A 25896-nucleotide genomic window follows, 5' to 3' on the forward strand; every position below is an offset into this window, starting at 1 on the left:
GTTTGACCCCAAGCTCTCATTCAAAATTTCAAGTGAAAAGAGATTATAATTTGTTAATCCATCAGTCATATTTATTAATAATGTTGGTATTTGTTAAGCGCTTACTATGTGCCAAGCACTGTTCTAAGCGCTGGGGTAGACACAGGGGAATCAGGATGTCCCACGTGGGGCTCACAGTCTTAATCCCCATTTTACAGATGAGGCAACTGAGGCACAGAGAAGTTAAGTGACTTGCCCACAGTCACACAGCTAAGTGGCAGAGCCTGGATTCGAACTCATGACCTCTGACTCCAAAGCCCAGGCTCTTTCCACTGAGCCATGCTGCTTCTCTATTTATTTCACATTTACTGTATGTAGAGCACTGTACTAAGTACTTGGCACTTGAAGCACTTGAAGCAGCGTGACTTAGTGGAAAGAGCACGCGCTTGGGAGTCAGAGGTCAGGAGTTCTAATCCCAGTTCTGCCTCTTGTCAGCTGAGTGACTTTGGGCAAGTCACTTAACTTCTCTGTGCCTTAGTTATGTCATCTGTAAAATGTGGATTAAGACTGCAAGCCTCATGTGGGACAACCTATCTACCCCAGAGCTTAGAACAGTGGTTGGCAAACAGTAAGTTCTTAACAAATACTATTATTATTGGGACTTAAGCACTTCTAGTCCCATAACAATAGTTTTGATAATCAGAATATTGATACAATAGGGGCTAGTCTTTTTCTTTTTAAGAAGTTTTGGTGTCTTTCATTCTTCTTTTGTGATGCAGGAGAATGGCAAGGAAAACAAAAAGTTGCTTACTCTATTTAACATCCTTATTTAGTCATTTTTATGGAAGTGTTGAAAAGGTGAAGAACATTTCTTTTAATGTTAACAACCTGAATGGTCCAATTAAGAGGGGGGCATTATTGTGGGAGATTGTTCTTAGACTGAGAAGATGAGAATTTCGGGAAAGAGAGGTAGGTAAAAGAATAACATTCGAGAGGATGAGGAAATGGCAAGGAAGTCTTCTCCCCAAAAAAGACTGTATCCCCTCTGAGTTTCTGACAGTGTGTTTGGGAGGTCTTTCACTTCAATTGTCTGGGGAAATATTCACCCTCTCTTCTGTGTCTCCTATACTTTTGGGTCTTTACACATTAAATGCTTTGATTTTTCCCCAACCCCAGCTGCACATCACCCTTCAGCACTATGATACTCACTCCACCCCATTTATGGTAATGTCTCTTTCCCCCTCTAGACTGTAAATTTCATTAATTCATTCATTCAATCGTATTTATTGAGTGATTACTATGTGCAGAGCACTGAACTAAGCTCTTGGAATGTACAGTTCTGCAACAGACAGAGACAATCCCTGCCCAACAACAGGCTCACAGTCTAAATGGGGGAGACAGACAACTAAACATAACGGAACAAAACAAGAAGCCTGGCATAAATGTCATCAAGATAAATAGAATCATAGATATATACACATTATGGGAAGGGAACATGTCTGCTAATTCTGCTGCATTGTACTTTCCTAAGCACTTAGTACAGTGCCCTGAACAAAGTAAGAACTCAATAAATGCCACTGATTGATCAACTGATTGACTACCAACTCTACTGTATTGTACTCTCCCAAAAACTTAAGTAAGTGCTCAATAAATAAGATAGACTGACTGATAGATTGACTGACCTAGAAAATCAGGTGGAGCATTGAAAGAACCTGATATTGTATTCATTTTAAAAGTTGGATAATCCCCAGTAGAGCTGTCTTGGAGGTAATGGAGCTTTTTCTTTTCTCAGTATGCCCCCACACACAATCAGGGCAACTGCCTTACCCTGCCAAGGGAAGGCTGGCAATGGCCAGCTACACCTTCAGAGGCACAGTCAGCCTGCCCCACCTTGCCAGGCACATCCCTGTCCCCATAGATGGAGCAGCGGAGATGGTCATTGTTGCTGATGCATTCTCCTTCCCCTCTTTCCAGTACCACCCAGCTGTTCACACTGGTGGCATCTCAAAGGAAAAACAGGGGTATTTGTTAAGCTGCTTACTATGAGCCAGGCACTCTATTAAGTGCTGGGGTAGATACAAGATAATCAGCTTGGAAACAGTCCCCATCTCACACAGGGATCTCAGTCTTAATCGTCATTTTACACGTGAGGTAATTTAGCCACAGAGAAGTTAAGTGATTTGCCCAAGGTCACACAGTAGACAAGTGTTCTCCCCCTCTAGACTGTAAGGTCACTGTGGGCAGGGAATGTGTCTACCAACTCTATTATATTGTTATACTACACTCTTTCAAGTGCTTATTACAGTGCTCTGCACACAGTATGCACTAGATAAATGCGACTGATTGATTAAGTGGCAGAGCTGGGATTAGAACCCAGGTCCTTTGACTCCCAGGCCCATGCTCTTTCTACTTGACAGGGACGTAGGGGCCACTCTTTTCAATGCCACTTTCTTTCCTCCCCAGCACGTAGAAATGATGGTTGTGGGCTGAGAAATAGGTGCAGGCATAGTGTGGGGCTCCAGTAATAATAATCACTGTTGAGCACTTTCCAAGCCTTGAGGTAGATGCAGGGTAATCAGGTCAGACACAGTCCCTGTCCTGTATGAGGCTCACGGTCTAAAGGGGAGGAGAACAGGTATTAATAATAATAATAATAATGTTGGTATTTGTTAAGCGCTTACTATGTGCCGAGCACTGTTCTAAGCGCTGGGGTAGACATAGGGGAATCAGGTTGTCCCACGTGGGGCTCACAGTCTTAATCCCCATTTTACAGATGAGGGAACTGAGGCATAGAGAAGTTAAGTGACTTGCCCACAGTCACACAGCCGACAAGTGGCAGAGCTGGGATTCGAACTCATGAGCCCTGACTCCAAAGCCCGTGCTCTTTCCACTGATTGAATCCCCATTTTGCAGATGAGAAAGCTGAGGCACAAAAAACGTAAGTGACTTGTCTAGGGTCACACAGCCGGCAAGTGGAGAAACTGGGATTAGAACCCAGGTCTCCTGACTCCCAATCTTGTGCTCTATCCACGAGGTCACAGAGGCTCTGAAAATCCCGGAAGAAGGGCTTAGGGAGAGGGACAAGAATCAGGGATTTTGGCTTAGTTATTTACCATTCCTGCACAGCAGTTGCATGGAAAGGTCAAACACATTTTTTTAAATGTCCCTTGGCCTCCCACCCTTAGTCCCTCATTTGCCACTAAGTGGGGCCCATGACTGTCAGTGTGCCTTGCACTTGAGAGCTCTGAGTTCAAATTCCAATCCTGCCACTTTTCCCTTCTTCTGATCAAGTCCTCTGTTTTTGCTTTCCCTGACTTGTGAGTCGGGCACATTTGAGCGAGGTTCCTTCAAGGGTTTGTGAAGATTAATTGTCTCATGGTCATGGAGAGCACAGTCTTAGAGATATTGGATGCCCTCCCAGGGTTCCTGGAACAAAGGGAGATTTATAAAGATCTGCCAAAAATGTTGCCGATGAAGAATGTTGACTCGCCTCTCAACCCTCTCTGTTCTCTTCCCCACACGCTTATTTTAATGTCATGGAAGATTAGGGGGAAATCTCTAGGTACACACTGAAGAAATCCACTCATGAAGTCTTATTACTAAACAGATTCTGGGCTGGGATGCTTCTCCAGAACCACAATGCAAAATGAAAACAGATCAAGTCTTGGGGGATTGGTTTTTGAGAGCGATGGAGGAGGCAGTGACCTTTGGTATGGAGTGGCGAGTGAAAAAGAAATCTGAAGAGAGAGAGAGAGAGAGAGAGAGTGTGTGTGTGTGTGTGTGTGTAAGAGGATTTCTCGGTGGCTGGAAAGGAAGTCAAGATGTTTCCACCACACTATACTTGGGGCTTGACTACAGGAGACTCACAGCTCCAAATCCTTTGCCATTATTACAGCAAGTCCCCTTCTCGTCAGACACATCAGTAATGTCAGCGGGATGATGAATTGGCAGGTGCTGGTAACTGGGCTTCAAATCCTTCTGAGAAGGACAGATGAAACATCTGGTGGGTTTGGTTTAGAGAATGCCTGGTGCATGGCAGGCTATGCCAACCTGCTATTCTTCCCACCCTCCTTGAAGCCAAGGGCCCTTTCTGGAGGCACATCATCATCATCATTATCAAAATCATCAAAGGTATTTATTGAATCCTTACTCTGTGCAGAACATTGTACTAAGCGCGTGGGAGAGTACAATACAACAGAGTTGGCACACAGGTTCCCTGCCTGCAGTTCACGTGGTCCTCCTCTATGATTCTCATAGGACTCTTTTCTCTTTCTCTTTTATTGCCTAGTGGAAAAAGCACGGGCCTGGGAGAAAGAGGACGTGGGCTCTAATTCTAGCTCAGCCATGTACTTGCTGGGTGTGAGCTTGGTTAAGTCACTTCATTTCTCTGTGCCTCAGATCCCTCATCTAAGGGAATTCACTATCTATTAATCCTCCTTCTTAAATCGTGTGGTACCTGATTATCTTGTATCTACCCGAGTGTGCTTGGCACATAGTAAGCCCTTAAGAATTATTATTTGTATTTTCCCAAGTGCTCAGTACATTGTTTGCTACATATTAAGCACTCAGAAAATACTACTGATTGATTAAATGATTGATTTTCAGCCCAGCAGCAGTTGCTACAGAGGGAGGAGTGTTAAGCTGGGGGAAAGAAGCAGGAGGGCTGATGCACCCCTCCACTGAGAATAGTGGTGCTGTGTCCAGCAAGCCTAGCATGATTGAAAAGGTTTAAGGGGTTATCTGGATTTTCTATCATAATCAATCAGTCAATGGTAATTTATTGAGAGCTTGCTATTTGCAGAGCACTGTCAAGAAACTGCCCTCCCTCTGCGGACACGCACATACAGACACATATACACACACCCATACCTTTTTGCAAAACCCCATTGAAAGCACACCCAAGAAAAAAATCCTAAGAAAAGTGAATAAAAGGAACACATCCATTATGTCATTTGGAGTGCCAAGATCCTTGTGAGAGTCCGATAACATCAACCAACCAATCACAGGACTGATGTAAATAGCCAGAGTAGTGACTTGAGGACTGGAGACAAACCCCCTGGAGAAAATTTTAAATGCTCCCATCAGACATTCTGGGGGCCCAATCTAGGCAAACACTAATGCTCTTTGCAGCTTACTGAGTGAGAAAAGACACATAAACTCGTCGCTTAATGTCAGGTTCATGGGAGCATTTACCATGACAAAGTAAACTGAAAGATTAGATTTGTTTGCCAATGTTATGTAACAAGACTACAAATCTTCCATTACACACATTTGTGGCCTAGAGTGTTTATTCATAAATAAATGAGATGCTCGCAAATACTGAGGAACTGCTTCACAGTTTGGACTATGTAAATTTAATTTTCTATGCAGTGAGGGGTTGTTTGCATGGAAGAACCAGCTATTGTAAATTACTTAAAGGGCATGGACCTAACCAAGCCAATTTGAGTATCACTCCCCCCTTAGCATCTAAACCATCCTTACCAGTTAGGAAACTATGTAGATTTGATTATCTATTCATCTTATTTGTAAATAATTCCTGTTTGCTCATCTCCCTCACTAGTTTGAAACCTCCTTGAGGGCAGGCACCCTATATTTTGATTCCGGTGAACTTTCTCAAGCCCTGTCATGCTCTGCTCAGAGTAACCACTCAATGAATTCCATTGATCTCCTCCTCCCCAGAGATTTTTATAGTGTTTAGTACACAGTTTGGTGCCCAGACTGATGTTACTGCTGATGCTGATCATAAAGTTGACCATAAAGGAGAAACAACAAATTCTTAACTGAGAAATGTTGTCCCTCAAAAGTCAATGTATTTCACTGCTAATGATTATGAAAACCAGAAAGACTTCTATCATCTAGAAGAAAGTGACAGACCAGACAAGTGTGGGATTGAAGCCTCCAGGTGCAGGGATATATTGCCTATCTATTACTGAGATCCAGACTTCATTTTATCCTTATAAGAGACCCTAATGGGGCAGTATGAAATGCCATCTTTGGAAATGAAGATGCAGATGGATCTAAGAAGCCTCTAGAATCTTAGAGGGGGTGATGTACACCTGAGTTGTATACAAAAGAGCCAACTTGTACAACCGTGGTAATAGAAACGCCCGAACACTCAATGACTGAAAGCCACTTCAAGCAATCAGTCATGTTTATTGAGCACTTACTGTGTGTAGAGCACCATACTAAGTGCTTGGAAGAGTACAATATAACAGAGTTGATGTATATGTTCCCTGACCACAACGAGCTTACAGTCAATAAATGAATAAATTATGGCTATGTATATAATAAATGCTAAATAGTTGGCAGGCACAACTGAGTAGAAAAGGCAGTTGACTAGGAGGTCAGGGGAAGTTGTGGGGCATAGTTGGCTCTCAGGGTGAACTCTTTCTCCTTTTTCTAAGACTTTGGTGGGGTGATATTTGGAAACATCTTCAGGTTGCAGCTATTTGGGGAAAGTGGGACAAGGAATTGTGCATTGTAAGATCTGCAGAGTGTTTTTGGAGCGAGTAGGGATCCCTCATTCATCACCATCTACTATATTAATGCAGCAGAGCCGATGGTATTTGTCAGAACTTGGTGCAGGTGTCAGGTGTTGCTGATTGATCAACACTGGCCATGCCACTCCCCCAGAGGAGAGGCAGGCGGGTCGGAAAGAGATCGAGTCAGCCTTGAGGGACTTTGGAGAGGCACGACAGAGGCAAGAGGAGATACTTGGCTCTGGCTAGCCTCTCCTTGACCTTGCCTGCCCAGCTTAGTATAAGGACCTGGGAAGGGGCTCCCCATGCCAAATCCCTCACTGATTCCCAGGCCATAATCGTCCCATCCCCCATCGTAGCTCCACCTTTGTCTCCCACACCGCAGTCCCCGCCCCTCCTCTGAAAGGTTGCCTAGTGCCATGCGGAGTTCCACACTGGTAGGGTGGTCAGGAGATTAGCAACAAATTCAGATAGAACTAAGCTAGCCGGACTATGGCCTTTGAATTGATTTACTTCAGCCCCTTGGGGCCAGCTCAGGGCTGTCAGTTGATTTATGGAATTGGCACTCCTGGCCAGGGCAGCTCCCACCTGGCTCCAGGCCTGCTGCAGATCCAGTGAGGAATCCCAGCCCTCTACAGCTCTCGGGATTTGGCGAGAACGGGAAAGGGTATGGTGGGCTGACTGGCACTGCAAAGCCTCAGAGTAAGGTGTGCACTGCATAGCGCCCTTCAACAAACCCCCTCCATCCCTCAACCTGTGGCTCTTCACTCAGGGGTGTAGGCCATGAGGGTCAAGAAACAGTGTGGCCTAGTGGAAAGGGTACGGGCCTGTGAGTCAGAGGACCTGGGTTTTAATGCCGGCCTTGCCATTTACCTGCTGGGTGATCTCGGGTAGCTCTCTTACCTTCTTCGTGCCTCTTTTACCTCATCTGTAAAATGGGGAATAAGACCATGAACTCCTTTGGGACGTGAACTGTGTCCAATCTGATTAGGTTGTTTCTACTCCTTTGCTTAGTACAGTGCCTGGCACATGGTAAGCACTTAACAAATACAATTAAAAAATAAACAAGAAAACAGTTTATGGCAGGAGGTTTTCCCAAGGAGGTGGTAAATGAATCGATCAATCAATCAACAGTAGTTATTGAAAACTTTCTGAATGCAGAGCAGTAGTAATTGTACTAGTGAAGGTCACTGGATACAGTGGTCTGCTGTAAGAGCCTGGGAAAGTACAACAGAAACATGAGACCTGTTCCCTGACCCTGAGGAGTTTAAACTCTAATGGAGGAGGCAGACAGGTAAATACTTATAAACAGAGAATTCAGAGCGAATATTGGACTGTACAGAGAATTACACATACCTAAACAAGTGCAGGGGAGGGGCAAGAAAAAGCATTTTTCAAGAAGCAGCAGGACCTAGTGGAAAGAGAACGGGCCTGGGTCTCTTGTCTTGTCTTATGCCGTCGAATCATCTCTGACCCACAGCGACTCCATGGACCCATCTCTCCCAGAATGTCCCACCTCCATCTGTAATCATTCTGGTAGCGTCACCATAGAGTTCTCTTGGTAAAAATATGGAAGTGGTTTACCATTGCCTTCTTCCACACAGTAAACTTCACTCTCTACCCACGACTCTCCCCCATGCCACTGCTGCCCAGCACAGGTGAGTTTTGACTTGTAGCAGATTGCTTTCCATCCTGTAGCCACTGCCCAATTAAGAATGGAATGGGTATGCCTCTACTTGACTCTCCCTCCAGTAGCTGATATTGGTAGAGTACTAAAAACTCTCCAGGTGTGATCCTGAGTGGGGGGCCTGGAAGTAGATTCATGATAATTAGCTCCCACATGGGGCTCACAGTCTAAGTAGGAGAGAGTAGGGTTTAATCCCCATTTTACAGATGAAGACACTGAGCCATAGAGAAGTTAAATAACTTGTTCAAGGTCAAGCAGCGTGGCTCAGTGGAAAGAGCACGGGCTTGGGAGTCAGAGATCATGGGTTCGAATCCCAGCTCTGCCACTTGTCAGCTGTGTGACTGTGGGCAAGTCACTTAACTTCTCTGTGCCTCAGTTACCTCATCTGTAAAATGGGGATTAACTGTGAGACTCATGTGGGACAACCTGATTACCCTGTATCTCCCCCAGCGCTTAGAACAGTGCTCGGCACATAGTGAGCGCTTAACAAAATACCAACATACCAGAAAAATGGTGGAAGTGGGATCAGAACCTAGGTCCTCTGACTCCTAAGATATGCTCTTTCCACTAGGCCATGCTGCTTTTCAATAAAGCAGGGAGGCTGCCCCCAGTGGTCTTCAGACCTCCAATGGAGCAAAAGCTCTGGAATGGTGGTGATGGAAAAAGCAAGATGGTGGCCTGAAACAGGAAGTGTTGGGCAAGAAGATGTAATTGTACTCCTATGACTTATCGGTCTAGAGATAGAACATCTTAATCCTCACTTTTCCATAGAGTTTCTTGAATAATTGGTCATACGACACTGGCGCTTTTATTTTTTGGGGTATTGAAGGTGGATGGATTAGGGCTGAGAAGAGTGAGACTTGGAAATGAACAAAACAGGATCATGGGGCTTGGGGTGAGTGTCAAAAGGATTTCAGTAAGATGAAGTGAGAGCTGCACTGAAACCATGAGCTATGAACAAGCTTTACTCACTGAAAAGAGCTGCTGGATGGGTTTCAGGAAAGTGTGAGCCTAGAGACAACAGCTCTGAGCTCGACTGAACCCAGCCAAAATGGCCCCTTTCCACGCATAGATTGAGCTGTATGTTCATTTCCGATTCTCTAAATCAGATGGGTGAAGAGTTATGCTTTAGTTAGAGAGTTGGTTCCTATTGTTCTGGCTGGAAACACATTTCCAGTCTGGAATCTCAATGGGCTGAGAGTACAGTCTTTTGGGGAACAGTCTAATGAGAGTACAGTCTAATGTGGAAATCGCTACCCCCATAAATAACTAGGAAAATCACTTTGCACCTACTAGGGAATTAAAATGAGCAGAAATAACATTTCCTAGGGGTGGATCATCATTATACATAATTTGAGTTCGAGGATGGGTTAACTTCTTTGCAATTAAATTTGGAAATCTTTGATGTCTGTCCATCACAAGACCAAAAAGGTAAAAGTGAGGTCATTAGGTATCACATTTCAAGAGGGACCTGTTCACAGCAGCTGGGTGTGCTGAAATATTATCATCATTTCCAGGAAACTCTTAATTAGCATGTTCTGTAACGCAGCCAAACTCTTGGTTATGCAGGACCTCAGGAAGCTACAGATTACCCTGAACCACAGACAACCAAAATAATTCATCGAGCGGGCACCAATTAATTGCACTTACCTCCTGGCCTTTCCATCTCCACTGGGAGATGTAGAAATCATCTCTTGTGTATTTCTTTTTTAAGCCAGTGGGAAATGGACAGATAGAGGGTCAAAAATGAGAGAAGGAAGGAGAGAAGGAGTTAGGAAAGAAGTAAAAAAGTGCATCTTCATGGATAAGCAAATCAGTCACTGGAGATTTTATAAAACAAATCATTTTATTCATTTCAAGGAATAAACTATTTATAAAGAAACTTGTATCAAGCTCCATTCTTTCCTGCTAACCAGAAGCAGTGTGGCCTAGTAGAAGGAGCAGGGGCCCTGGCCATGGGATCTGGGTTCTAATCACAGATCTGCCACTTGCCTGTTGTGTGACCTTAGACAAGTCACTTAACTTCGCTGTGCATTGTTTCCTGATCTGTAAAATGGGGGTTAGATATGTATTCCCCCTGCCACCCTAACTATGAGCGCTGTGTGGAGCAGAGGCTGTCTGATCTGAATCTTGCATCTATCACAGCACTTGGCAATTAGTAAGAGTTTAATAAAATCCAGAATTATTATTTTTATTAAATGAATTTCCATTTGCCATTGAATGACCAGCAGGAGGTATAGAGGGGAATCCAGGTAGTGTACTTGAAATACTGAAACAATGAAGCACTAAAAACCAGGGAGGCACTGAAGGAGGGAGACTAGAACAGGGATTCATGGGAACTGTGAATCACTTATTTTGGTCTTAAATCCTTTCCAAGAGACAAAAAAATGAGTGTCTTCCTGGGAGGTGTGACCTGTCCCCCCTCCACCAGAGGGTTCCCAAATTTGAGACTGGTGCATTCATCTTTTTTGCTCCATTTGCTTCTGCATGGCACTTCTCCCTGATTTCCAGAAAGGGATCCCTTCCCAACTGAAGAAAGGGGGAAAAAGGAAGGGAAGATAAAAAGGAAAAGAGAAGGAAATCAAAGAAGGGGCAATGAATGTAGGGAGGAAGAGAATTAATGAGGAAAGGAGGGAATGAAAGTAAGAAGAGAGGTCATAGAAAGAGAATAAAGACAGGAAAAAAGGAAAAGGAAGAGAAGTAGCCTGGCCTAGTTGAAGGATCATGGCCCTAGGAGTCAGAGGTCATAGGTTTTAATCCCATCTGCACCTTGTGTCCACTTTGTGACCTTGGACAAGTCACTTTACTTCTCTGTTCATCAGTTACCTCATCTGTAAAATAGGGATTCAATAGTATTTTCAATAGTATTTATTGAGCGCTTACTATGTACAGAGCACTGTACTAAGCGCTTGGGATGAACAAGTCGGCAACAGATAGAGACAGTCCCTGCCGTTTGACGGGCTTACAGTCTAATCGGGGGAGACGGACAGACAAGAACAATGGCACTAAACAGCATCAAGGGGAAGAACATCTCGTAAAAACAATGGCAACTAAATAGAATCAAGGCGATGTACAGTTCATTAACAAAATAAATAGGGTAACGAAAATATATACAGTTGAGCGGACGAGTACAGTGCTGTGGGGATGGGAAGGGAGAGGTGGAGGAGCAGAGGGAAAAGGGGAAAATGAGGCTTTAGCTGCGGAGAGGTAAAGGGGGGATGGCAGAGGGAGTAGAGGGGGAAGAGGAGCTCAGTCTGGGAACGCCTCTTGGAGGAGGTGATTTTTAAGTAAGGTTTTGAAGAGGGAAAGAGAATCGGTTTGGCGGAGGTGAGGAGGGAGGGTGTTCCAGGACCGCGGGAGGACGTGACCCAGGGGTCGACGGCGGGATAGGTGAGACCGAGGGACGGCGAGGAGGTGGGCGGCAGAGGAGCGGAGCGTGCGGGGTGGGCGGTAGAAAGAGAGAAGGGAGGAGAGGTAGGAAGGGGCAAGGTGATGGAGAGCCTTGAAGCCTAGAGTGAGGAGTTTTTGTTTGGAGCGGAGGTCGATAGGCAACCACTGGAGTTGTTTAAGAAGGGGAGTGACATGCCCAGATCGTTTCTGCAGGAAGATGAGCCGGGCAGCGGAGTGAAGAATAGACCGGAGCGGGGAGAGAGAGGAGGAAGGGAGGTCAGAGAGAAGGCTGACACAGTAGTCTAGCCGGGATATAACGAGAGCCCGTAATAGTAAGGTAGCCGTTTGGGTGGAGAGGAAAGGGCGGATCTTGGCGATATTGTAGAGGTGAAACCGGCAGGTCTTGGTAACGGATAGGATGTGTGGGGTGAACGAGAGGGACGAGTCAAGGATGACACCGAGATTGCGGGTCTGCGGGACGGGAAGGATGGTCGTGCCATCCACGGTGATAGAGAAGTCTGGGAGAGGACCAGCTTGGGAGGGAAGATGAGGAGCTCAGTCTTGCTCATGTTGAGTTTTAGGTGGCGGGCCGACATCCAGGTGGAAACGTCCCGGAGGCAGGAGGAGATGCGAGCCTGAAGGGAGGGGGAGAGGACAGGGGCGGAGATGTAGATCTGCGTGTCATCTGCGTAGAGATGGTAGTCAAAGCCGTGAGAGCGGATGAGTTCACCGAGGGAGTGAGTGTAAATGGAGAACAGAAGAGGGCCAAGAACTGACCCTTGAGGAACTCCAACAGTTAAAGGATGGAAGGGGGAGAAGGCTCCAGCGTAGGAGACCGAGAATGATCGGCCAGAGAGGTAAGAGGAGAACCAGGAGAGGACAGAGTCCGTGAAGCCAAGGTGAGATAAGGTATGGAGGAGGAGGGGATGGTCGACAGTGTCAAAGGCAGCAGAGAGGTCAAGGAGGATCAGAATGGAGTAGGAGCCATTGGATTTGGCAAGAAGGAGGTCATGGGTGACCTTAGAGAGAGCAGTCTCGGTAGAGTGGAGGGGACGGAAGCCAGATTGGAGGGGGTCTAGGAGAGAATGGGAGTTTGACTGTGAGTCCCATGAGGGACATGGACTGTGTCCAACCTGATTAGCTGTAGACTGTAAGCTCATGTGGGCAGGGAATGTGTCTGTTTATTTTTATATTTTACTCTCCCAATCACTTAGTTCAGTGCTTTGCAAAGAGTAAGCACTCAATAAATATAATTGAGTAAATGAATGGATGAACTAGTTTGTCTCTACCCCTGGGCTGAAAACAGTGCTGGGCACATAGTAAGTACTTAACAAATGCCATCTAGAAAAAAAAAAGACCACTGATTGATTAAGAATTTCATACATACCACAATTATTATTATTGTTGTTGTTGATTATATGGATACTATCCTAAATTCCAACTCCAGAGATCTGAATTTGATTGTAGAACCCAGACAAGAGTTGGTTAGATAAAGTCTACCAAGAGACAGGCCTCCAAAGAATCTTGGAATATCCTCTGTAGCTCTGTGGCTGCATACCAAGCAGCAAGAAAGCAATGGGAAAATAAGGAAGATATGTTCTTCTTCCTCTTCTTTCCTGCCTCTGCAGCCGGGGCTGTGACAGCAATTCCAGATAGCTACAGTTTCCTTCTCACATGAAGTACTCCAGGCAGAAATCATCAACTCTTATTTTTCTATCACGAAAGATCACTTATGCTCAGTGAACGCACATGAATGCTCCAAATGTGATGTTTTATCCCAGAGAAGGGGAAAATACCCTGAAAAGATTTGACTTTGACCCAACAAGGATCTGACTGTTTTGGGGGGTGGTTTCTCCAGACTACTCCTGTGAGACCCCATCCTGCTGCAGAAGACGTATCCGGTTCCTGCAGCAGTTTCATTAACACCATCTATGAACCGCGTTCAACAGCAAATGGCAGGATGAGATCACCAACCACGGACTCCTAAAATGCAGTCAGCTTACCAGCATTGAAGCGATGCTCACAGCAACCCGGCTGGCTCCACTGGGCAGACACATGAAGAGGATGGATGATCGTAGGATACCCAAACAGTTGCTGTACAGACAACTGGAAGGGAGCACATGAAGCCCTGAGGGGAAAAAAAAATTAAAGAGGCGGTGAAGCATAGCCTCAAACAATGTGGCATGGTATCAGGCCATTTGCCCAGGGATAAAGGGATTTTGCTGGGCCCCTAGGTCACATTTGACATCATTATATCATGCTGCATATGAGAGCACAGGGGCAGTTTCCTCTCTTTAGCTGATTGGAGACTGGCTAGGAGCCTCACTCCATCCCCAAGCTCAGGAGGGGGTTCCCCAGGGAAGGTGGATTGACTGGAAGTCAAGTGTGCTCCAGCTGACTGTGCTGGAGAGTGGTTTTTGGATGTGGCAGGGGCTGGAACAGTGATGGGAGCTCACAGCTGGCACTCATATTCTGGGATGGTCGATTGACTAATTGGGCAAGGCCCTCCTTCGGCCTACGGTCCCTGGATTTCAGCCTCATGAATCCCTGATTTGATCCAACTCTGCCAAAGGTGGATATTGAGAGATCACTGAAGCAGACATTTAAGGCTGGTGGACAAAAATATGGGGAGGTGTCACTCTAGTAGAACAAAGTCTTTGAGAAGAGCAGGATGCAAGGAGGATGAGGTGAAAACGGAGACAGGCCTGATATGGGGGAGAAAATTCATTAGTGCAGCAAGACTATGCTTAGTTAAACAATGTGGGAGGGTATTCCACATTGGTCTTTTCTGCCATAATTGCACATACAGTTAAGCAATGGGTCAATTGTACTTGAGAAGCACCCACTGTGAGCAGAGCACCATACTAAGCACTTGGGAGAGTAAAACAGAATTAGTGTACATGACCCCTGCCCTCAGGGAGCTTAAAACTTAGTGAGGGAGACAGATCGGTAAGTAAGTTACAGACAAAGGAAGTAGTAGTGTATATAAAATAATGTCTAGGCTGTAAGCTCCTTGTGGGCAAGGCACTTCTATACCAACTCAGTTATAGAGTACTCTCCCAAGTGCTAAACCGTGCTCTGCATGCAGTAAGAGCTCAATAAATACTATTGATTGATCTATGTTTAAAAGTGTTATGGGGCTGGGACTGTGATTATATAAGTCCTTAGTGGCATGGAAGAACTGAAGAAAACATCTGGGACACATAAAGTAGGGACTAATTTGAGATTAATCAGGAAAGGCCTTCTGGAGAAGAGGTGATTTCAGAGGGACTTTGAAGATGGGAAAGGCTGTGTGTGCTCTGTCACATATGAAGTGGGAGAAAGTTCCACAGAATGGGGAGGGTATAGGCAAGAGGTCGGTGACGAGAGTGATGAGACTGAAGCACAGTGGGTAGCTTAGCTTGAGAGGAAGGAAGAATATAAGCAGAGGTTTAGTTGAAGAAGACTGGACACGTAAGAGGGAGAGAGCCAATTGAGTGTCTTGAAGCCAGTGGTTAGACATTTCTGTTTGATATGAAGAGGAAGGGGTGACCTTTGAAGGTTTTGAGGATGAGGAGTGGGGAGATATGTGCAGTATAATATTTTAGAAAAATGAACTGGACAGCAGAAAGAAGTTTGAACTGCTGAATGGGGAAACTAGAGGCAGGCTGATGCAAGAGTCATTCAGAAATAATGCAAGTGCCTGGACCAGCTTGGTGGCCATTTGAATGGAAAGGTAGGGGTGGATTGTGGAAATATGGTGAAAGAAGAAGGTCAGGATTTGATGGCAGATTGAACAGGGACTTTGAAATAAAGGGAGGTGTCAAGGAAAATGCCATTAGCAGAAGGAAAATCTTGGACATCTAGGAGCAGCTACATATAAGACCACTGAGTTTTTGCAAGGAGTGTCACTTGACACAATCTGAAAGTCTGTTTCCTGAGGTTTACCTTTGGAGTGATCCATTAGATAACACCAGATAAGCCTAGTAACCTCTTCATGCCTTTGATTTTCCATCTGTCAAAAGGGGAAAACTACTGCTAATCATTTAACCAAGTAGTCAGCAGGGTTAATGTCCAAAATGCCTTGAGGGAAAATGGCTAAGTGAGTAGACAATCTAATTCCTTTACTCTTTAGGGTTATTTGAATGCAAATTTAAGTTCATCTCTCAAGGGCAAAACAATAAGGAGTCTCACTTATTCTCACATGGATATGCATAAACATACACAGAACCGCATCTGGTATGTCAGTCTTCTTGCTGTTTTGGGGTGAGCCAGAGGCTCTGTGAATCCAATTCTGGAACAAGCAGTGAGAGAAAATCCAAGGGAGGATGGGGGATATATATATATATACATATATATATTTTTTTAATGGTATTTGTTAAGCACTTACTATGTGCCAGGCATTGTAATAGGCACTTCGAAAGTACAATTCAGAAATAAAGAGAGACAATCCCTGCCCACACCGGGCTGACAGTCTAGAAAGGGGGAGACAGACATCAAAACAAGTAAACAGGCATCAATATAAATAAATAGAATTTTAGATATATACACATCAAAGCAAGTAAACAGACATTAATGTAAATAAATAGAATTATAGATATGTACAAATATACACAAGTGCTGTGAGTGGGGAGAGGGGGTAGAGTAAAGGGACCTAGTCGGGCGACAGAGAGGGGAGGTGGAGCTGAGGAAAAGTGGGGCTTAGACTGGGAAGGCCTCTTGGAGGAGGCGAGCCTTCAATAGGACTTTGAATGGGGGAAATGTGATTGTTTGGCAGATTTGAGGAGGGATGGCATTCCAGGACTCATGTGGGGCTCACGGTCTTAATTCCCATTTTACAGATGAGGTAACTGAGGCACAGTGATGTTAAGTGACCTCCCCAAAGTCACACAGGAGACAAGTGGCGGGGCTGGGATTAGAGCCCAGGTCCTCTGACTCCCAGACTTGTGATCTATCCACTAGGACACGCTGTTTCTCTATCTGGGGTCTGAGTTTCTGTGTCTTGACCTTCTTCAGTGTTTGTGGTTGAGGGTCTTCAAGAGCAGAATCTGGCTGGTGGCTTTAAACTGAGACAGATGTTACGAGCAGCCTTAGGTGGGGTTGCTGACATGACATCTTCTTCCCTGATGGCTCATCTGAGCTGGGGTGAGGAATGGGAAGTAAAATAGCCTAGTAGAAGGACCATGGTCCTGAAAGTCAGAGGACCTGGATTCTAAACCCGGCTCCACCACTTGTTTACTTTGTGACTTTGGGCAAACCATTTAACTTTTCTGGACCTCTGTTTCCTCAACTATAAAATGGAGATTTAATACCTGTTCTCCCTCCGACTTAGACTCACTGAATCTGACCTGGTTAACTTCAATTTACCCCAGCACATAGAATAATGTCTGACACATAGTAAGCACTTAGCAAATTCCATAATATTAACTGTGATTATTAATGTGTGAGAGGCATAGGGGTGAGATTCCCTTCACAGTGACGCTTTTCATTCAATCCATCAGAAGTATTTATTGTGCTCTTTCTGTGTTCATTACACTGTACTGTGCTTGGTTGAATACAGTATAACACATTTGGTAGACATGCTCCTTACCAACAAGGACCTTTCAATGTAGAGGAGAAGTTTACAGTCTAGAGGTCTTTCTTTCTCCCTCTCTTATCATAACCAGCTCAGAAACTCATCTTAGGCTGCTACATAGCATGGTCTTAAGGAGGGAGAGAGGTGGGCATGAGAAGCAGGAAAGACACATGACATTATTTAGACATTATTATTATTTAGATTTAGACATTATTTGTTAAGCACTCCATAAATACATATGAATGAATGAATGTTTTCTTCAGTCCCCTTCTTCTGCTTCCTCTTCTGCCTCACTTCTCAGCTGGGCAGAGACAGGGTAGAAAGGCTGCAGGATGGGGACAAGGCTTGGAGGGGGCTCAGGATATAAAAGTCATCGAGACAGTGACTTCATTAGACAGAAAACTTTTCATCTTGCCTTGATCTGTATGGATGGGAAACTTGGGTTGTCATTTTGCATAAACTCTTTAATCATGCTGAATTCCACTTTGAGCCTCTGCTATCTGAACAGATGTATGGCTAGGGGCCCTGGCGAGAGATTAAAGATGATTCAAACTTTTCCTTTTTCCCCACAGTAGGCAAGAAGTGGTGGCCATGCGTTGCTTTGCCTCATGAAAAAACGTTCAACTTCCCTTGGTCATGACCCAGCTCCTGGTTCTACGCCACATTCCTATTGAGCATCACCCCTCTTTTTTATGATATTTGTTAAGCACTTATTATGTGTGTTGCACTGTTCTCAACTCTGGGATAGATAGAGGTTTATCAGGTTGGACATAGACCTGTTCCACATGGGGCTCACAGTCTAAGAAGTAAGATTCATTCTCTTTTATAGTTGAGGAAACCAAGGCACAGAGAAGTTAAGTGACTTGTCCAAGGTCACACAGTAAACAGTTGGCAGATCCAAATTAGAACTCAGGTCCTCTGACTCCCAGGTCTGTGCTTTTTTCACTAGGCTGCACTTCTCCTTAGAGAAGAAAACAACAAGGAGCTCCATGTTGGGGTTCCAGGTGGAAAACAAAGGAGGCACAGGGAAAGAAGATTGTCCAAGATAGTGGAGTATGAGACCAGTGGAACCTGGAACACATCTCTGTGGTCTGCTCTTAGACCCATTCATCCTACCTCAAATCCATATGCTCCTGCCTCCCTCTTTAATAATAATAATGATGATGGCATTTGTTAAGTGCTTACTATGCATCAATCCCTGTTTTAAGCAAATACCCCATGATAAGGTTATGTTCTCAGAAAACCTGATTGAACTGTGGGGTTTTCCCATAAACTTAACATTACAAATCAGGATCTGTTCCAGAACCCCTAGAAAAGTAAATTGAAATTCCTTTACCTGCAATGCTGTTTACCAGTAAACTACCATCTAGTTTGTGTAAAAAGTAATTCAGAGCACATCATAATGGTAACTAAAGAAGATACTGAGTCTTAGCAGTAGCTTCCAAAAGTACAAACTTGTTCTCCTCACTCTAAGTCATGACATTTTGACTTTGGTGAAGAATTTGTTCAACTTAGGTTGAACAGAAACCTTTTCTTCACAAACTACTGTGATAGAGACTCTTTCTGAATATCTCTACATAACTCCTCTCTTCATTTAGGACATCTTGCCTGGCTCAGCGGAAAGAGCCCAGGCTTGGGAGTCAGAGGTCATGGGTTTGAATCCCGGCTCTGCCACTTGTCAGCTGTGTGACTGTGGGCAAGTCACTTAACTTCTCTGTGCCTCAGTTACCTCATCTGTAAAATGAGGATTAACTGTGACCCTCACATGGGACAATCTGATTACCCTGTATCTACCCCAGCGCTTAGAACAGTGCTCTGCACATAATAAGCACTTAACAAATACCAACATTATTATTATTATCTTCTTCAAGCATATTTATAAATTATAAATTAATTATCATTTATATAATTAACTGATAGTTTATAAATTAATTCATTTACACGTGAGAAGCAGCATAACAGAGCATGAGCCTGGGAGTCAGAAGGACCTGGGTTCTAATTCTGTCTCTTCCACTTGTCTGCTGTGTGACATTGGGCAAGTCACTTTACATCTCTGTGCTTCAGTTCTCTCATCTTTAGAATGGGGACTAATACTCTGAGCTCCATCTGGGACAGTGACTGTGTCCAACCAGATTACACTGTATCAACCCAAATGCTTAGAAGAGTGCTTGGCACATAGTAAGCACTTAACATATACCACATATGTGCCTCAGTTACCTCATCTGTAAAATGGGAATTCAGACTGTGAGCCCTACGTGGAACATGGACTTTGTCCAACCTGCTTAGCTTGTATTTTCCCCAACATTTAGTACAGTGTCTGGCATATTGTAAGCCCATAACAATACCATTAAAAAAAAAACCTGCTTGAAAATCAATGCATGACTTTTTACAACCTTCCCATCAGTAAATTCCAGAATTCAGCTCCTCGGGTAGGCAGTGTCATCAAGCACAAAGAATCCAGGATTGAGAGTCAGGAGGCCTGGATTTCCTGGGCTGGAGCCCAGTGAAGTTGGGACTATTAAATGGCTCATTGGCATGTGTTCTTGCCTCGAGGAGAGCAGGTGAGAGGAAAAATGCCATCACACTGTCCTCTCTAGGTTCTCCTCTTAACTTTTTAGCCACTCTTTCGCAGTCTTTTTCACTGGCTCGTTCTCTGCCTCCCACCCCCTAACTTTGGGTATCCCTCAAGGCTCAGTTCTGGGTCCCCTTCCATTCTTCACCTACACCCACTCCCTTGGCTTCAACTACTGTCTTCACATAGATAATCCTCAAATCTAACTTTCCAGCTGCAACTTCTCTCCTTCTCCGCAGTTTCATATTTCCTCCTTCCTTCAGGACATATCTTCTTGGATGTCCCACCATAGCTTCAAATGTAACATGCTCAAAACAGAGCTTTTCATCTTCCCATCCAAACCCTGTTCTTCCCCAGACTTTCCCCAAACTGTAGAAAATACCACTATCTTCACCAGCCCATAACCCTGGCATTATCCTCTACTCATCTCTTTCATTCAACACACCAACACACACATTCAATCTGTCACCAAATCCTGTTGGTTCTAGCTTCACAACATCTCTACTACCCACCCTTTCCACCCAAATGGCTACCATACTGATCCAAGCACTTATCACATCCTGCCTCGACTATGGCATCAACATCTTCCCTGACGTCCCTGCCTCCTGTCTCTCTCCTCTCCATTTGATACTTCACTCTACTGCCCGTATCATTTTTCTAAAAAAACCTCTCAGTCCACATTTCCCCTCTCCCTCAAAACCTCCATCCATCTCTGTGTCAAACAGAAGCTCCTTACTCATGGCTTTAAACTCTTAGTCAGCTCTCCCCATCCTATCTGACCTCACTGCTCTCCTATTATAACCCAACTCTCACACTTCATTCCTCTAGTGCAAACCTACTCAATGAACTTCGATCTCATCTATCTTGTCATTGATCCCCTTGCCCACATCCTCCTTCTGGCCTGGAACTCCCTCCCCATTCATATCTGACAGAACAACACTCACCCACCTTCAAAATCCTACTAAAATCACATCTCCTCCAAAAGGTCTGCCCTGACTAAAGCCCTCACAGCTGCTATTTGCTCTTCTTTTTCATTACCTGTATACTGCATCTATACTATACCCCCTAAGCACTTTGATTTTCACCCTTCTCCCCTAGAACTTATGTACATATCAATCTATTATTAATTTTAATGCCTGTCACGCCCAAAACAAAAATCAGTAGGGTACTAGGACAGGAGGAGCAAAATTTCAGTCTCCTGGTGACTCAGAGTTCACATTCTCCACTGCAGCCACAGCAACTGCTTCAGCAGCCACTGTCACAATCTTCCCAGTGTTTTGTGACATGGATGTGCTTCAGCTTCTTGTGTGCAGGGATTGTGTCCACCTATTCTGTTGTACTGTACTCTCCCAAGTGTTTAGACCACTGCTCTGCCCGCAGTAAGCATTCAGTAAATACCACTGATTAATTGGTTGACTGATCATAGGAGAAATGGATAAGTCCCGGAGCCTGAAGGGGAAGGAGAAGGGAAGGGGGTCCTAGGACCCAAGGAAATGCCAGTCCTTTGCTACTATTGAAGGCAACATTACAGTTTCATGTGCTCCCACAACTTTAACCTCTCCAATGCTAGGCTCCCAACATGGAAAGACCTGAGGTAAACCTGACATCCATGGGTGTTGCCCTAAAGCCAGGTCATTCACACCTAGGTAGGTCAGACTGTCAGCCCATCTAAGCCTGCACAATCTCCTGCTGTCTCTGCACACAGTAAGTGCTCAATAAATATGATTGATTGATCCATAAGATAAGATAATTAGGGTGAGTGTGCTTTGGGAAAACAAAGGTCACTCTGCAAATACAAGGTACTAGTATTATTCTTATTAAATTCTAGTTACAATGTTAATTAAATTCTTTATAAACCAAATACTGGGGTAATCAATCAGTCAAATTTACTGAACACTTATTGTGTGCAGAGCATTGTACTAAGTGCTTGGGAGAGTACATTACAATAGAGTTGATATACATTTTCCCTGCCTACAAGAAACTTACAGTCTACAGTCAGATAAAACAGTCCCTGGACCACACAACACTCATAAGCTAAGAGGAGAATGAGCAGGTATCTTTTTCCTATTACATATATATATATATATATACATATATATATATACATGTATACATAATAATGTTGGTAATGTTGGTGTACATGTACATACACATATATATGCATACACATATATGTATAAACACATAAATATGTATATCTGTCCTATTTTAGAAGATGATGTTATTATGATAAAATGAGGAGACTGAGGTCCAAAAAGGTTAATCGACTTCTCCAGGGTCACACAGCAGTGAAGCAGTGTGACTAGGATTAGCATTCAGGTCCTCTGACTCCCAGACCCATGCTCTTTCCACTAGGCCATGCTGCCTTCCTATTACTATTATTCTTGTTGTTATTCTCAGAATTACTGCTATCATTATTACATCAACATCTTTGGCGCTGAAATCCTCTAGTTAATGAGTCCCACTTTGAGATAGAGCTTCATTTTGGGAATGAAGACTTCACAAAGAAAAGTTGAACTATCTTAGGATGCCAGGGAAGACCTCCCCCTCTCCAGGACCACAGATACTTATTGGAAAAGAGGGCTAATGTCATGGCCTCTTCCACTGGTCTAGAATGGACGAAGAGGGTAGGAGTCAATGTTTTCAAAAGGAGGAAGAACCAAACGACCAAATTTCACCCTCAGTAACCAATCACCAAACACCAAGAACAACGACTTCAAATTAAAATAATAATTGTGGTATTTGATAAGCACTTACTTTGTGACTAGCATTATACTAAGCACTATATTAAGTAGGTAGAAAATAATCAGGTCAGACATAGTCCTTCTCCCACAAGGGGCTCCCAATCTAAGGGAGAGTGAGAAAAGGTCTTTAATCCCCATTGTACAAATGCAGAAACTGAGGATACAAAGGAGTTAAGTGACCTTCTCAAGGTCACACTACCAGCAAGTGGCAGAGATGAGATTAGATTCTGGTCCCTCTCAGGCTCCTGCTGTTTCTGGAGGCTGCCCAGGAAAATTGTAAGCATACAGTACAACCTCTCTGCAGGCAGGCTGTCTTCTGTAGCCTCCAGACCCACCCTGGCAACCCCCAAGTACTGATGGAATAGAGCAAATGGCAGAGATGTGGTGCCACTTCTTTCTCCTTATATCCAGGGATTATAAATCCACTCAGAGTGGTGCAGTGTTTGGAGATTCTATAAATCACTTTATCTATTAAAATTCACAACTAGAAACGTCAAAAAATGTAATTATGCTCAGAGTAAGGAAGATATTTTATTTTGATTTCATTCCAAAGCCTTACCTGCTCTTACAGATTTTTCTCCTTCTGCTCTGTGAACAGAAGCAGAGGACTTTCAGGGTCTGAGATCTGCAGGCTGAAAAACCCAAGTACAGGGGGTTCTCAGGTGACAGCGGGGGGGGGGGTCACAATGGCCCTCATGATACCAGGTATAGAGACGTGTATAGCATTGCATGTTTTGTCTAGGGCTCACTGTGCAACATAACGACATCAGGAGAAACAATGTAGCCTAGTGGAAAGAGGACAGGCCTGGGAATCAGAGAACCTGCCTTCTAATCCAGGCCCTGCCACTTGTCTGCTGGGTGTGACATTGGGCACATCACTTAACTTCTCTGTACCTCAGTTCTCTAATTTGCATAGAGAGGATACAATATCCATCTCCCTCCTATTTGACTCTGAGCCTAATGTGGTACCTGATTATTTTGTATCTGTCCTAGTGCTCAGTACAGTGCTTAACACATAGCAAGCCCTTAACAAATACCACTATTATTATCATTAGGATGATTATTATAATTACATCATCTGCACCAGTTTTTAGAGCTCCTCCAAGTCCACTGAAACCTAAAGTGTACTTCCAGGGGGACTTCAGACACCCCTTCTTGCTCTGGAGCCATTGCCTTCTCCTCCCATCATTTAATCAATCAAGAGTTTTTATTGAGTGCTGCAAAGTGTGTACAGAGTACTAAATTAATTCATTCAATAGTATTTATTGACCGCTTACTATGTGCAAAGCACTGTACTAAGCGCTTGGATTGTACAATTTGGCAACAGATAGAAACAATCCCTGTCCAATGACGGGCTCACAGTCTAAACAGGGGAGACAGACAGCAAAGCAAAACAGAACAAAACAAAACAAGACAACATCATCAAGATAAATAGAATCAAGGAGATATATACCTCATTAACAAAATAAATTGAGTAATAAATAATATATACAAATGAGCATAGTGCTGAGGGGAGGGGAAGAGCGGAGTGTGGTGGGGGGGAGCAGAGGGAAGAGGTGAGCTCAGTCTGGGAAGGCCTCCTGGAGGAGGTGAGCTCTCAGTAGGGCTTTGAAGAGGGGAAGAGAGTTAGTTTGGCAGATGTGAGGAGGGAGGGCATTCCAGGACAGCGGGAGGACATGGGCTAGGGGTCGACGGCGGGATAGGCATGAATGAGGGACAGTGAGGAGTGAGCGGCTGAGGAGTGGAGTGTATGGGATGGGCAGTAGAAAGAGAGAAGGGAGGTGAGGTAGGAGGGGCCAAGGTGATGGAGAGCTTTGAAGCCAAGAGTGAGGAGTTTTTTTTTCGTATGATGGTTGATAGGCAACCCCTGGAGGTTTTTGAGGAGGGGAGTGACATGCCCAGAGCTTTTCTGTAGGAAGATGATCCAGGCAGTGGAATGAAGAATAGACTGGAGGGGGGAGAGACAGGAGGAAGGGAGATCAGAGAGGAGGAGATCAGAGAGGAGGCTGACACAATAATCCAGTGGGGATAAGCATTTGGGGGAGTGTAATAGAAGAAGACATAATCTGTGCCCATAAGGATTTTACACTCTAGCTGGGGGAACAGAGTAAAATAATTTACATGTAGCAGGAAGATGTGTTCAGATATAATTTAAAAGGATAAGTGCAAAAGTGCAACAAGAGGTTGTTTGTGTAAAAGGGCTTAGATGATAGATGTGACTTGGCTGGGAAAAAATAGTGGGAGGAAGCTTCTTGGTGGAGGTGAGATTTCAGAAGCGTTTTCAGGTAGGGAAGAGCTGTGATCTGTTGGATATGAAGAGGAAGGGAGTTTTAGGTAGGTCTGAGCCAGGGGTCAGAAGTGGGAGGGTGAGAACAAGGCACAATGAGAAGGTGAGAATGAGCTGACCTAGAGAATGTAAACTGGGTTGTAATTGGAGAAAAGAGTGAATAGATAAGGAAGAGAGAGCTGATGGAGTGACTTGAAGCCAGTGGTCCCATGTTTTTATTTGATGTGAAGATGAATAGGTACTCTTTGGAAGTTTTGGGAGCCTTGAGAGATACTTGTTGAACAGTGTTTTAGAAAGAAAATCCAAGCACCAGAGTAAAGTTTAGACAGGAGAGGGAAGAGATTGTAGTCACGGATATTAATGAGGAAGCTGATACAGCAGTTCATTTAGGATATAACAAACTCTTGAACCAGTGTAGTGGTTGTTTGGTAGGAGAGGGAGTGTGGATCTAGGAAATGTTGTGGAGGAAAAACTGGATGTAAGAATTGACAGAGAGAGAGGAATCAGAGATAATGCCAGCTTTGGAAACAGGGATGATAGTGTTTTCAACTGTGATGGGAAAGCTAGATGAAGCAGAAGTTGGAGGAACGAGGATGAAGTCCAAAAGTTCAGTTTTTGACATATTGAGCTTGAAATGCTGGAAGACGGATTTAGAAGCCATCTGCAGAGTATTTGGGAGGAGAAGTTGTGGAAGGTTGCAATGTGTCATCGTGGTCTATCTGTAGCCATTGACTCTCAAGTTTCAGTTCATATGCAGTATTATCTGAAGCTTTGTCTTACTCTATCCTTGATATGTTTCTCTGTCCTCTTTGCTTTTGATTTTCAAAATTCATTTCTCCATAGTGCAGCTGCTTGAGCCCATTCTCCTCACATATGCCTTCTAGTGCTATACTGGAACATAGCTTTGTTGTCGGAGGTCATTGTTTGTGATCGATCAATCCAACAATTAATGGTATTTATTGCACACTTACTGTGTGCAGAACACTGTTCTAAACACATGGAAGAGTACAATAAAACAGAGTTGGTAGACACGTTCCCTGCCCACAATGAACTTACAACCTAGAGGGGGAGACAGACATTAGTATAAATAAACGTTATGGACATGTACATAACTGCTGCTGGGCTGAGGGTGAGGTGAATATCAAGGTGTTAAAGGGTACAGATCCAAGTGCATGGACAAAGTGCGAAATAAACAAGATCAGGG

Source organism: Ornithorhynchus anatinus, chromosome 5 (assembly GCF_004115215.2).
Source record: "Ornithorhynchus anatinus isolate Pmale09 chromosome 5, mOrnAna1.pri.v4, whole genome shotgun sequence".
Lineage (NCBI taxonomy): Eukaryota > Metazoa > Chordata > Mammalia > Monotremata > Ornithorhynchidae > Ornithorhynchus > Ornithorhynchus anatinus.